At 33.1% G+C, this 14,600-nt stretch overlaps 1 long non-coding RNA gene across 1 annotated transcript in view; it reads left to right on the top strand.

Moving 5' to 3' along the window:
- Positions 1-14,600, top strand: part of LOC120407019 — a 91,885-nt gene that overhangs the window by 65,783 nt on the left and 11,502 nt on the right. Inside the window, exons 4-5 of the long non-coding RNA XR_005599748.1 lie at positions 7,096-7,165; positions 8,361-8,557. This is a non-coding gene — a long non-coding RNA (uncharacterized LOC120407019). The remainder of the gene's footprint in view (positions 1-7,095; positions 7,166-8,360; positions 8,558-14,600) is intronic.

Below are 14,600 nucleotides of genomic sequence, written 5' to 3'. Positions count from 1 at the left end.
CCCTCACAATGCCTATTTACTCAGGCTATTTGGGGTGGTGGGCTACCGGTTCTGGAATGTTTCAGGTCTCTCACTTGAAGGGTATGGATTGAAGCACATCAGTGACATGGAGTGAACTCCTTTCTTACATTTCAATGGGAGAAGGACATCCCTGGTACTGAGAAATTAAGTATACATTTGTAAAAACAAAATCTGGTCAACATAAAATTTTCAGTTAATTTTACAGTAGTGGGACTTGAAGTAGAAGGGTAAATGTCTAATTTTGAAGGTCTAAGGATCAGAAAAGTGATTTTTTAAACTGTTAGTTCAAAATTGAAAAAAAAAACCCGTTTATTAATTCATTTATTTTGTAATATATATGAGTGCTCTGTGAGTGCCAATGGTCAACTTACATCAATCTGAAAAAGACCCTTTGCAAACTATATTCTGTGACATCAGCTATAGGCATATATGAGGAAACATAGGTAAAACATACTGCCATTGATTTCCCTTATAAATAATCCCTGTGCACTGTAGTAATATGATCATAGAAGCACTCAGGGATCCAAATCCCTTTTGTGTATTTTACCTTTCTTTCTCAGCGTTTGGCTTTAGCTGGACACTCAAAGCATATTTTCATGGGTCCTTCTTCCTCATCATTGTATTCTTCATAATCTTATTGGGATAATTTAGTAAAACACACCAAAATCTTGGGGAACTTGGGGAACATGAGAGACATGCACATAAGAAAGAAAGATGGCATAGGGACTGTCCTAGTTATGTTTACTGTTACGATGATACATTTTTGATGAACTGCCAACTGTGTTGGTTCTTGCAAAAAAGACTTAGCCAGATCTAAAGCAGTGTTACTTTCTAAGAGCAAGACATTTTAATGTTGTCATCAACATATCTGTCTGGTGACGTATAGTATTCTTAATGACCAATACAATATTTCCAAAATATTCAGGTAAAAGAATGTATACATGTAACCAGGTATTTCAATCTGAAATTAAAGGGCTAGTAAGGTGTAACATGATCTATGTGCATTTAAGAACAAAAAGTTTAACTTACAACTATTAAACAAATTAATGTAAGGAAACATCTAGGTGAAAATCTGCACTTAACATTCATATGCATCTAGGTAGCAATAGAAAAATAGTTTATAATATTGGTATATATGAAATGCATACTCATTTTATTTTCAATTTGAAATGTACAGTATATAGGTACTCGGCAAGATTTTTAGTGAGCAATAGTGCATGCTGCTCCAAGTGCTGTATCCAAAACCCATTGAAGTAAATGCAGAGTGTTTCAGTCCACTTCACTGGGCTTTGGATCAGGCCATAAAGCGGGAAATAGATAGAACTGGCTATAATTTTGCTGTGTTTGAAGCTCACCACCTTCCAAGCATGTAATTTCACAAATGTATGGGTGCATTATGCTGTGTTGTTCTGAGTTAATGATTGCTTCAGAATGCAGATTTTTGGAATTATTTGAAATGATTTAATATTATAACTGGGAAAAACTATTTTCTGTCCTCAAGAATTCTTAACTATTTTGAGTAAAAACAATATTAATCTTGCGAATTCCAAAAACACATTTTGAATTCAAGATATTTAGCTAAATAGTACCACTCATTTTAAGCAGAATTCCATACTGATATCAGAGTAGATAATACACCGTATCTATTTTTCATATGGAATGATGAATCCTGCTACTGATTGGCTTACAAATTATTATAACATTAGAATTACAAGCATCTATCTTCAGTCCATCATTTGTATTATGTGAGCTCTAAGAAAATAATAGCAAAATCAAGTTCTAATAAGTCATTAGTTTTGTTTTAATTAATATATGTCTTGATGAAACAAGACAGTCATCTCATTTTAATTCTGATTTGCATTTACTGACTAACTAGACCTGCATTTCATTTCAAAACTAAGATAAAGCCTACAATGAGAACCCAACAGTACGATCAAACAGAAAAACTTCTGCCTTGTGAATGGTGTAAAACAGAAGAGGCATTCCCTCCGATACAACGTAGTGTGCAACCTGTCCCTGTGATGGGCATGGTCATTGTTCCCAGAGAGCATAATCAAATAAGTATTTATAATCACAGATATAATGAAACATGTTTGTGAAAGAAAAAACTTTAGGAAAAATAGGAAGACTGAGTATCCACAAAGTGAATGCTGATGTTAGCATAGGGCAGTGCTGCCAAGATTAAGTGTATTTGAAACTGTTCATTTTGTCTGCAGTTTATTAATAGTTTTCATAGTAAGAGAGACCATAAATTCAATAAAACTTCCTATATCAAATGAGTCTTACACATATGAATCTTGTTTGCTATACTTTGTTTCAGTAAAAATGTTAATTTTAATCAATAATCCTCTAGAAATTGGTTGTTATTAGTAGTTTTATGACTGGATTGTAACTTTTTGCCTTGGGCAGTTACAAAGTGGTTTGGAGGATTATTTCTATTATGAATTCTGTTCTTCTTTTGTTTGTAATTTTTTTCATCCTATGTAGATAGAACAGAGGAACAGCCGGAGCAGCTGAATTCAGACTGACTTTCCATCATGAGAGCTGCTTTCCTCTGGTTCATGCATCTAAACTGCATAGATGGAAGGGCAAGAAGCATTTTAGAACACAATCTTGCAAACGTTTATTAGCAAAGGGCTTACTGCTGTTGATTTCAAAGGGATTGTTCAAAGAAATAAGCACTGCTGAGGTATGGCAGTAGTAGGTGTTTGCAGGATGGAGTCTTAATACAGCACTTGTGTGGCATTAACAATTTTAGGTCCTGAATCGACAAACACTTATGCATGTTGGTAACTTAACTCTTGTGAACAGTCCCGTTGTGTCACATGAGTACAGTTATGGACATGAGTAAATGCTTGCAAGCTCAAGTCCTTAGTTTCAAAGAGGATGTAAATCATACAGACCATTTCCATATATAGTATGCAATACAGAAAAACTAATCATTCTTGGGACCCAATTGTGCAAGCACTTAAATGCATGAGTAAAGTTACTCATGTGAGTTGTCTTATGTAAATGAATGGGACTATTTGCAGAAGTGAAGTTACTCTCTCACTTTTTTTTTTCAGGACTGTGCCAAAGATTTGTATTTTTACCTTTTGGTGAACTAATTTGTCGAGTAAAATATTGAGGGAGAAATTCAATTCTTATTACACATGATTCTTCTTGCATATGAGATTCAAGTTGAGGCAGCTTCAGACTAACTAAACGATATGGGCTCTGATCCATAGTTCATTGAACTTGATAGAAAGATTTCCATTGACTTCAGGGGGCTTTGGATCAGGCCCATGTAGCAGAACTAGACATTGTAAGTTGTTTGTAGGTTTAGAAAAAAAACAGAACCTTCTCAAATATACATATTCAAAATGTATAATAATTAAAGCATATTAATAGGTCAGAAGAACACAGTGGGACTATTATTTGCCCTATGTCCTTACTTAGTCCATATTTAGCTGAAACTCCTATTATGTAGAGTGGAGATTTTACCTGAGTAAAGACTTTAGGATTCATCCTATTTATTTATCTATGTTCCAATCCTGCATGGGGTTGACTACTTCATTCTGAGGTGCTCAGCACCTTGTAGGATGGGCCCTTAAAGATACAAACAGAAGAAAACGAAGGATATTTTACTGTATAAATTTTTTAGCACTATTTAAAAAGTAAGTTGAAGATAATAAAAGCAAACAATCTTGTTCTTGTTAGGGATGGAAAAAAGTCATTTCTAACACAGAGCAGGAAGTGGAGCTTGGTTGTTGGTAACTTGAACTCGTGACAAAAACATGTTCATGGCTAGGCAGAAATAATTAGTGTAATTATTTGCTCTCTTCACAGAAACAAAATCGCAATAAACGCATGTGAATTTTAAAGGAGTTTGCATCAACTGGCACAATGTATTTATTATATTATGATAATACATACAATGGACTAGGTACTTTCTGTACACAGAGATAGAGAATGGCCCTGCCCCAAAGAATTAACTTAAAAAATTTAAAATATCAGTGATTGAAAAGTGTGTACATTAATCTAGTTCTTTGTGGTAAGAAAATTTTGTACCAAATTATTCACTTGAAATGCGGCAGTTGCTTTTTGGGCTATTATTGTCTAGTTTCTTGGGTTTTAATAGTACTCTATGTAGTCGCTATGGAAACTTTATAATACACACAATTTGGGAATGAGAAATAGTAAGTAATTTTTGAATTCCTAACATCAGTTTCTTAGTAATAAGAGGAAAAGCCATAAGTGGCCAGATTGTTACCATAGTTTCCCCCAATAACCTAGTTTATTAATCTCCTGAAGCAGTGATATCTTTGGAGAAAAAATACACCCTCTCCCCTAAAAAGTAGGAATATACAGTATTTCTGGAAAATGTCACTGGTTGATATCAATTTACAATTATTTTTGTTAGTATGATCACAGTAAGAAGTGCGTGCTTAGTGTCTGACATGTGCAACCCCCGCACCCTGAATTCTAAATTTTTTCAACAAAATGATGATGTATTTATAACCAAAAACAGGGAGATGAAATCGTATATAAAACATTTCTTCCATTTTTTTCAGTATTATGTTCTATGCTGTTCTAATATTGTAGAGTACTGTTTGTATAAGATTCAGTGAACCCTTCTTACTATTTTGTAGTTTTGACTCTTGTTTGTTGTCAGAATCACAGAATTCCTTCTATCCTTTTAAAACTGATTTTAGTGTCATAAAAGATCAATTTAAGGTTAAGAAAACAGCAATTACCTTAATTTTGACAACTAAAAAATTCCCCAAACCTAAATCATTGTTTTTAAAAGTTTAAAGACAGTTAATGAAAATTCTTAAAAGAAATAGCACTTTCAATAAGTTTGCAAAATTATTCATAAAATCAGTTTAATCTACTTTCTTCAACAGTATTCAACTGAATCAGCTATAGAAGCATCTTATGCTAATTCTTAGGGACCAAAAATACGCTGCAAATAGATGACCTGATTTTTTTTTTTTTTTTTTTTTTTTTGGCCAGTTTTTCTCTCTCTAGTTAATAGCTACTTCTAAATGATGATTTATGGTAAACATTCTGTTTTGTCTGAAATAAAAAAGTACCCTTGATTCAGCAACAACTTTCACTTTAGTAAAAATGTGATAGCCAGTTAGATTTTTTTTTGTTTCAAAAGTTAAGTATGAATTTTTAATATACTATATCTCCACTTTACTTATTATGATTTAATCTGATATTTTTTGTTAGAGAAAATATTTTACTAAACAAAAGTGTGAATAGTTTGTCAAACTAATAATTTGTTGAATAAGGGAATAAGTAATTTCACATATCAAGCACTTCTCAGTGTTGCTGCTGCATCCTTTCAAAACCATAGCTTTTCAGCTTTTACAAGAAATATATAAATAGTAATTACTATAAAATGATGTATCAGAAAACATCATACTATAGAGAATTTTTTTTCCTGAGTGCCTATAATATATAGACATATGGAACCATTTTAATAAAATACTTTAAAGTATATTATTCTGAAACTGAAAATACACTAAAAGTGCTTCATTATACTAATTTAAAATGCACTTCAATCTGCAAGCTTTATATTTGAGTAGATTGCTAATATTTTACAAGACTTGCATACAGAGGGATTAGAGGTTAAATTTTTGAATTTTAGAATTGATTAGATCTCATTATTTTTCCTACTTATTTGTGAACTTGTCAATTAATTTCCATGGGGATATGAAAAATAGGTTTTGGACAAAGGTAATCCACTATAATCCTAAAACAGAAATCAGAGGACAAAGTGGTCACAGCAATAAATTATTCTTTCATACATTCTTGTTACCTTGATTCCTCCAAATTTTTCCAAATCCCCTGCTTAAGGTCACAGGAAATACGAACCTCACAAAAACCTTAAAATACAGAGGTGAATAATACGTTAAGGTACAGTGGTAGATCATGTTAAATAACATTATTTAATTTTAGTAATGCTGATGTGTTGTTTGAATTTGCTGGTATTAGTTTCAATAGTGGGATTTCTAGCTATAACTTTGTAAGTTGGACAGTTTTCAATGATAAGATAAAACTTAAAAATGTGCCAGAGAATTCAGATTTGGGCTGCAATTGTTCCAGCCCCCTTTCATTTTCCCCTCCAGCCACAAGAACAAAGTCTGACTTGTATAAATTCATAGTTACAATTAGGCTTGGCAAATTTTTAAAAATAGTTTTATAGTATTGATGTTTATTTGTAAGCATTTTGTCTATTTGTATCAATTTAAATTTTCACAGCTGCATGAAATTATGGGCTTTAAGCATTTTTTCAGATTTTATCAATTTACATTTTCACAGTCATGGGAAATTGTGTGGGAGATTTCAGAGAATTAATATTTATTGAGTGGACGTTGAGATTCAAAAAGGTAAAGCTTTACAACTGTTAAAACGCTACATGTCAAAATATAAAAAGGAAGTATCTTTAAATCAAACTCTAAATTCTTAGGCAAATTAAGAACAATGCTGCTTAACTGTAAACTTTAATTATTATTGATGGAAATATTGTTTCATCAGTTTGTGTGTGTGCAGTGAAATTGATGTTTACCCAGATTTACTGATTAAAATTTTAATTCATTCAAGCCTAGTTATATCTACATTTTTTTAAAAAGCTGTAAAGATGCTTAAAATGCTTCAGGAATGCAATGTTAGTGTAAAAAAAAATCCTTGCAGTTGCTGTAGAATTAGGAATGAAATAAAGATTCTCTTTACACTGTTGTCACTCATCTTTGAAGATGTGATTGACATGCATTGGAGAAGGAAATCAGTGGTCTTTCAGAAGATATCATCTGTTTAAGGAGTCAATATCATGTACACAGCCTGTTCAAAGTTAGCACTCTTAGATGATCATCACTAATCATAGTGGTGCAAATACAAATTTATGAAAAGAAATGAAAGGGATGAGAATGGAAAGTGTGAAGAATAAGTAACCAAAAAAGTTACACTGGGCTTAGTGGGAACATTCGTAACAATGTCAAGACACATGTTTAAAAGGAGTACAAAGGAACCTGTTGTTTGTGTTTAACTTATTTAACAGCACTTTTCATTTTTCTTCTATTGTAGCTATTATATTTAAGGTGAAATTATTAATTTCCAGTCCAGTTTCCTTATATCATCCATGAAGACTGGCCTTGTAAGTAAAGCACATATTAAGACATAAGATTCATAGATTCTAGGGCTAGAAGGGACCTCGAGAGGTCATCAAGTCCAGTCCCGTGCCCTCATGGCAAGATGCTATTTTATAACTTTATTTCCAGGCAGTTTTATTATGACAAACAAGGTTATGCTGTGTACAGGCTATTACTGAATATGTGAGCCTATATTTTATTCTAAATTCATTTAGGGCACACAGTGAACGTATAGGTTAGGAAGTTTAGAAAAATATAGTCTACATTAAATTTAGCTTTATTCTATATACATGTAGTTATTAGTCACATGTATAAATTAAATATTTGATGAGTAAAGCATGCTGCCAACCTGAAATAGCATTTAGAAGGATATTGGTTTAAGGAGTGTGCAAATTGTAACACTTTTGATGAAAATAGGTTTCAACAGCAATACCATTATGGCTGTGAGATCAATTTCATGTGTGTTGACGTCTTTAAGTGGGGATAACACACATACAATAATTATTACAACTAGCGGAGTGGTTATGTAAACTGAAAATATTTGTTTTAGAACAAACATGCTAAATTGAAGGGTCTTGCTTACTTATTTGATTAAATGCAAAAGTGAGACTGCATATTCTGGATTTTGTTGTGCTGTGATAGAACTTATTTTACCAGTCACTTTCATAACCTTTAAACAGCCTTAAATAGTACATATGAAAAACACATTCATATCAGGTTCCCCATAGGGAATTTTTTTTTGGTTTAAGGAAATTTTATTAAAGATTGGCATTGCAAATAACATTTTTCATAACTATATGTAGACCTGTTAAAATTTTTATTAAAACTGGAGTTCGGCCTGTTCTTTTTCATCATTCTATCAGATATTAAACTCCAGCAGCAGCTGTAGGAAATAGAGAAAGGGATTTTCAAAGGGATTTGAGTCTCCCTGTCTCTGTGCCTTTAGTGATCATATTATCATAACTATCACACATAACAAAGCTCTAAATCTGTAATTCAGATAAAGTAGTCAGGACTTTGAAATACAAAAATCCAAACATATGCTGTAACATTTTTTTTGCAATGCTGGTTCCTTTAACATGGATTTTGTAAACTTGGAGAGGCATTCAACAGATTTTGTATACTAACACATACTAAATGACATTATTACTTGTACATTTGAGGGAGATTTAATTAAAGATATTTTTATTGTACTTACAGAAGTTCTACTAAGAACCTACCAGAAACTGTTCTACCAAATGATGATCAACCCACTAAAGGTTAATAAGAAATGTTAGAAGCTTGTTTTGAAGTGAATTATGTAATCTAAACTGCTGTGGAGGCATTGCCTATCTGCTCAACAGTGTGTCAGTCCTGTTTCATGAGGACACAGCTCAGCATAATGCTGTGTTAACATGGTAAGTGTGAACACAATTCTCCGATGAACTTAAGAAACAAATGCAATGTAATAAAAGTTGAATAGGCTAACTTATAAAGCAAAAGCAATGTAATACAAAATAAGTTGGCTCCAAAGTATTTTAACTACTTCTATAAGATTGTTTACATTGACAGGATAGCTTGGAAATTAAGTGCCTAGGGAAAACAATAGTTGTATTGTCAAAAGTTAGCAAAACTCTAATCTCAATTTCAAACCAGTTTGTAAATGAGCAGTAGCATATATATATTTATTGTAACACTGCCTTCTGCTGGTCACACCTCATTTATGATGTAAGTGAATGTGCTGCATGGTAATGATATGTTGTATTTATACTGAATTTGTCTCAAATACAGTATGCTCATTATTCTAGAAACTTTTGTTAAATAAAACTAGAGCACACATTAAATATGTGTGTCAATGGTTAACACATTACAACTATGCTACACTTCTGTAGTTGATCAGCTAAAATGTTTTTAAACTTCAGTTTGGAAGGAAATACATGTATAACACAAAAGAGTGATCATACCTTTCCCCCTCTATTGTTAAATTGATTTATGCATATTTTGTTATTTCTGTAGTTATATTTTTTGTTCATTTACATTATATCAGCTGAAATGCTCCGTATTGTAAATAACATATACTGTATAAGGCATCTGCAGAGAAATATATATACTTAAATACCAATATTTAGATGTAATTGAAATTGGAAAACTATTTTTTAAATGCCACATCTATGCATATATTTATACAGTATTTGTATAACCTACATACTTCCTTATTTTTATAGTGTTCCATGTATTTTTTTTTCCAAAAATCAAGCATTCAAAATAAATGTGTTTAGTGAGAACTAAACATCTGAGAGTGGAGGAAAGAATAGTATTTCTTAAAACTGCAAATGCAAACAACATTCTTATGAAGTTCTTGTCTTGTGCTTTCTGTCATGTAAATCATTTATTTAAAAGTTGTGTAAAAGTATATTGTGCAGTGCCTTTTAGCTTTCATCTGTTTACAGGCATAAACATGTAAAAGACATATAATTCATATCCATATATAATGTATATGTGTGTGTATTTGTATATGTCAAGGTTAGGAAAAACAGCAAAGTGTTTGACATAATGTACTAACATTATGTCAAGATCAGTTAGAGATATAAAATACTATATTAATTTCTGATATACAAATGGAACTGAAAGTCAAATATTTGGTAGGAATTATCTTCAATTGTAGAAAATATAATGGTTAAACCACACATTTACTCAGTGAAAACATTGGCATGCATGTCTGGCTGCCTTCGGTAAAATTAATGACTAGATTCTGCAGTGTGGGAAAATTTTTATTTTACTTTGGTTTTCTTCAAGAAGTCAAATCCTGGTTTAGTTGCCTGAGGCAACATTTTTAAGCACCTTTATTACAGCCCAGTTAAAAACCCAGATATCTGACAAAATGCATTCTGTTTTATTACAAAGGATTACTTCAAAAAGCACAATTCTGTACATGTTAGGGATAATTTAAACACCAGGAATCCCTACTGTATACCATATCAGAAATAATTATACATAAATACATACTAGAATTGCATTTTAATAAGGAAGGCCTACTGAGAAATATGCAGATTACGAGACATTTCTATTTTAAAAAGTTCTTCCCAGAATTTTGGGAGCTGATACTGTAGTCAAGTGGGAATTGTGCCCTGAGTTCAGTGGGATTTTTTTCTGAGTAAGGACTGTGGATTCCAGCGCTTGAGTATTCAGATGATCACAGTGGTCCCTTCTGGCCTTTCAGTCTATGAATCTTAAGACTTTACTAATCAAAGACCAGCCAAACCGTGTGTGTCTGCATGCGTGTGCGTACGTGTGTTTATATTCTAAATATCTATGTTAGATGTCATTAATTAAAAACTCACTTGTAAAATGAAAATTATATAATCAGTTTAGTTAAGGCAGTTGCAACAAAATACATACTAAATTACTGAACATTTCTCTTATAGGGATATATTCAGGCTGTGCTGGGAAAGAATAAAAAATGCTAATGATATAATTTTTAAAGACAAATACCAATAGAACTTAAATCTGCTCCAAAAAGAAAAAGTTTTAGTGCCCACAAAGCTGCCCAAAGCACGCTCAATATTGAAGGAGTTGGTGGTGGCTTTAGGGATACCATTTGAACAGGACTTTCATCTTCATATGAAGGGAAGCAACTACACTTTGGGAGGGGGGAGGGAGGATGAGGGATGGGGAAATCTGTTATTTCACAACACTGTGTTTCATTTCTGAGTGTACATGTGTGTGCGTTGTGTGTGTTTGCATGTACATGTATTCATATTCACCCATACAATATATCTCTCTGAAAATATGAAGGTAATGAGTGCATGCATGTGTGTGTGATCACAGCTACATATAAACAAAAATATGAGTGTTCAAGTGTGTGTATCTAGAGAGATAATATGGGGTAGTGGGCAGCACAGTTCACTGTCATTTCCTGAGTTAAAGATAAGTGCATAATTCATGGATGGCAGAACAAAGTCAGGCCATGAGTGGGTTGCATGTGGACCTCCCTAGTGAAAGTGTATATTACCCTCCATCCCTTCAGGTTCTGCTTAAATCATGGCAGCTTGTATATGTACCTTTTCTTTTTCTTCCCCCCCCCCAATTTTTAGTTGTCTGCAATTTTTCAATAACATGTTTATAGAAAAATGGATCTCTGTGTGTCTGCATGTGTGCATGAGCGCACACATGTATATGTATATGGATTTGGCTGTGGGTGGGTATGCAGTTGTCTTTTAGCAAACATAGTTAGTGTTTAACCTACATTTATTCCTATGTATGAGCTTATATTGCAGTGTTTTTTGCATCTACCATATGCCTTTTTCTAGCTATACAATCTATAATGGGCTTCCTAATAGTTTCTCTACTGCATGTAGACCAGTATGGAGCAACAGTAATTATAATATTGAGGAATAAACTACCTTTTGCTGAATCAGTAAGATTCAAAGACCTTAGTTAACCTAAGTATGATCAGGAAATACAATGGAAATTGTTCCAAACCGTCACTGCAAAAAAATCCCATTGAAGTCGATGGAGAATTTTTATTTTATTTTACCTTGAGAATCTGGAAATGAGCGTGCATGCTATAGTATGCATCATCTTTGCCCCCAATTCTAAGTGGTACAATAAAAAATATGTAAATCAGCAATGGAGATTTGCTTTAAAATCAATTTTCATTCTGTTGTGTTCTTGCTTATTCTGTAGATGGAGTTCTGAAATAGTAAAGTAACAGTAATATTACTAAGTATGTTAAATGAGCTTGTTTATTTAATGAAAAATAAATATCTATATAACATAAGGGATGTTATAAAATGGATTCATCAATTTATAATTTTGCTTGATGATTACACATAACACACATGAATGGATTATGTTGATAATATATGTATAAAAATCAGCATAATTCATTTATATGGTTGTATGGACCCAGAGTCCTCCACAGAGAGTTTTAAATCCACTTGATGTTCTTGATTGTTAATATTTTTTCCTGAGTTTTATCTAAAATATGTGTAAAAACTCACAAGACTAAGAGATCCCTATTGGCTTCATAAATAAATTATTCCTGGTAAAGTTGGTAGACTATTATGCTTCAAAAATTATATTTGAGACTTTCCTGCTTCAGAGGGTAGCATGCAAATATCTCTGGAGTGTGGAGTAAACAGTTCACTTTTGGCTAAAACACATCTCTTTAGGCGGGGCTATCGTGTACCTGCCCACTCCTTCAGATTTGGCAAATCGCACATTTTGGAAGATGTCATAATGCTGTCAGATCATATTTCACACAGTGTATATAAACACATATGTAGGCCCACATCACAGAAGAAATGTGTGTCTGTGTATACCCATATACATGTCTGGTATCTGTTTGTTTATATGTAGGGAGAGAGACTGCATAAATACAGGCCCCAATTTTGTTCGTTCTTACAACAATTTTATGTCTCTCTAATTCCATTGACTTCCACAGAGTTTACAGCTGATTTACACTGGTGTAAGTGGTGAGAAGAACTGGGACCATGATAGGGAAATGTACCCGGGCCCGGTATGATATGGATGCATTTCATTTTATCTCAATCATACAAAGAATAAAATATCTACAATGGGTATTTAATCTACATTTAGGGGAAAAAAATCCAACTTTTTTTCTTTTCTTAACTAACTGGAATAGAATAATTGCAGATTTTCAGGATAGTTATTGCAAATCCCATAGGCAATATTATTGTGATCATTCTTGGGCATCAGGCAGGTATTTAACAGTTTGGTTCAGGTTGTCTAGGACAACAAAAATGCTGTTATGCTGTGTCTCAAAGCTGCTGGGATGAAATGAGTTGTGACATACCAGCGAAGATTAAATTTGTAACAGACAGAACACCTTTGAAGTACTAGCTTATAATTTCACAGTGGCATTACAAGTCTTACTGCAGTATTTAAGCAGTTAGAAAGAATGCTGGTTATTAGTGTCTGAATTTTGTAAAAAAGGATTGCATTGTCTTTTAAATAGCCATGACAGCAGTTTGTATTATCCAAGTAAAACATTTTTATTGATGTGTATTACTGTTGTCGAAGTGTTTTTTCACACTCCTGTAAACAGAAATGAGGGAATATTCAGGTGAATAAATTATCTATTATATGGTACTGACATTGAGCTAAATTTTTGGTCAGTAGCATGGAGGAAGGAGAACAGAAGCATCTAGTGTTTGTCTCAGATAACACTGTAAGATCAGATGCCAAAAAATGATCTAGGCCTGCACATTTTTACATATGGTAAATTACTTTTTAAAAATGGCATAATTTTAAATGTCAGATCCGCCTTTATCATGAGGCTTTATGACATGACTTTAGCAATACATAAAGCTACTATGCTTTGTCTGAATCTGATCACATCAAAATTTCCTGCCATATCATGTAACAGAAACACAGACTCGTTCCTAAAAATAATGTCTAGAAATCTTGAGGTATGCATGAAACCATTATGGGGGGAGAGAGGCACGAGCGTCTTTTTCCATGGTAGTCTCAGTTGGGTCTGATGTTAAGATTACAATTTCCAATGTTACTAATTTGTGCAAGTTAGTTAAAATATTAATATTTGTGTTGGTGGAATCTTTTAATCACTCTACCTAGACTTCAATGGGTTAATTTGCAACGAGGGTCGGGTTTTATATGTTTATATTTTCTTAGCCTTGGTCAGGAGAAGTGGCTGTGCTTGCCCTTGTGCTGTGCCAAAGTGATAGGGTTTCATTCGTTTGAAAACCTAGCACATCCCAAGAGGTTACCTTGGTGTAGATTTCTTTCTTTCTGTATTAAATCGCTCATTGTCGCAAAGTGACTAGTGCTGCTGGGCTTTGAAAAGAACTTCTAAGAGGTGGGTTTTTTTTTTAAAGCTTCTGTATAGAAGGATTTTTTCAGTTCTGCAGACAGAATACAGTTTGCAGCTGTTTGACTTGCGACAATGATATGGATCTGATTGTATACAGTATACTGGGAGCCATGGATGCAGCTGGAATAGAGGTTATAAATTTTAAAAGCAATGCAGATTTTGGCCATTAATTGGCTGCTAATAAAAGCAAACTCTGTGGGTTCTAACTGTGGGAGCCTGTTGCTCTGTATCTGATATCAGGAATTCATACACATTACACAGTTTTAGTGATTCAGACCACGACTAATTGAAATATGAGGCATACTGATCAAATTTAGCATTACCAGCATGCACTCTGGTTTGGGACTATATGGCGACAAGGTAGCATTTATTACTTATTCTCCATAACACTGCCTGATTGAAATATCTAGCTATGTTGTCAGCGGAGGCCCAGCTGGGCTTTGATACAGCTAATTAAGTCATTAAAAGAGAGGTCAAGCAATCTAACTCTTGCATACTAAACTACAGAAAAGTCTTTATTATATTTCTTAATAAGCCAAGATTTGAATTTTTAGAGAAGTTTGTTTTAATAATAAATATATTTGCTGGCTTCTTTGCTCAAGACG

The sequence above is a fragment of the Mauremys reevesii genome, linkage group 5, assembly GCF_016161935.1.
Source record: "Mauremys reevesii isolate NIE-2019 linkage group 5, ASM1616193v1, whole genome shotgun sequence".
Lineage (NCBI taxonomy): Eukaryota > Metazoa > Chordata > Testudines > Geoemydidae > Mauremys > Mauremys reevesii.
This window is presented reverse-complemented; position numbering and strand designations above follow the sequence as displayed.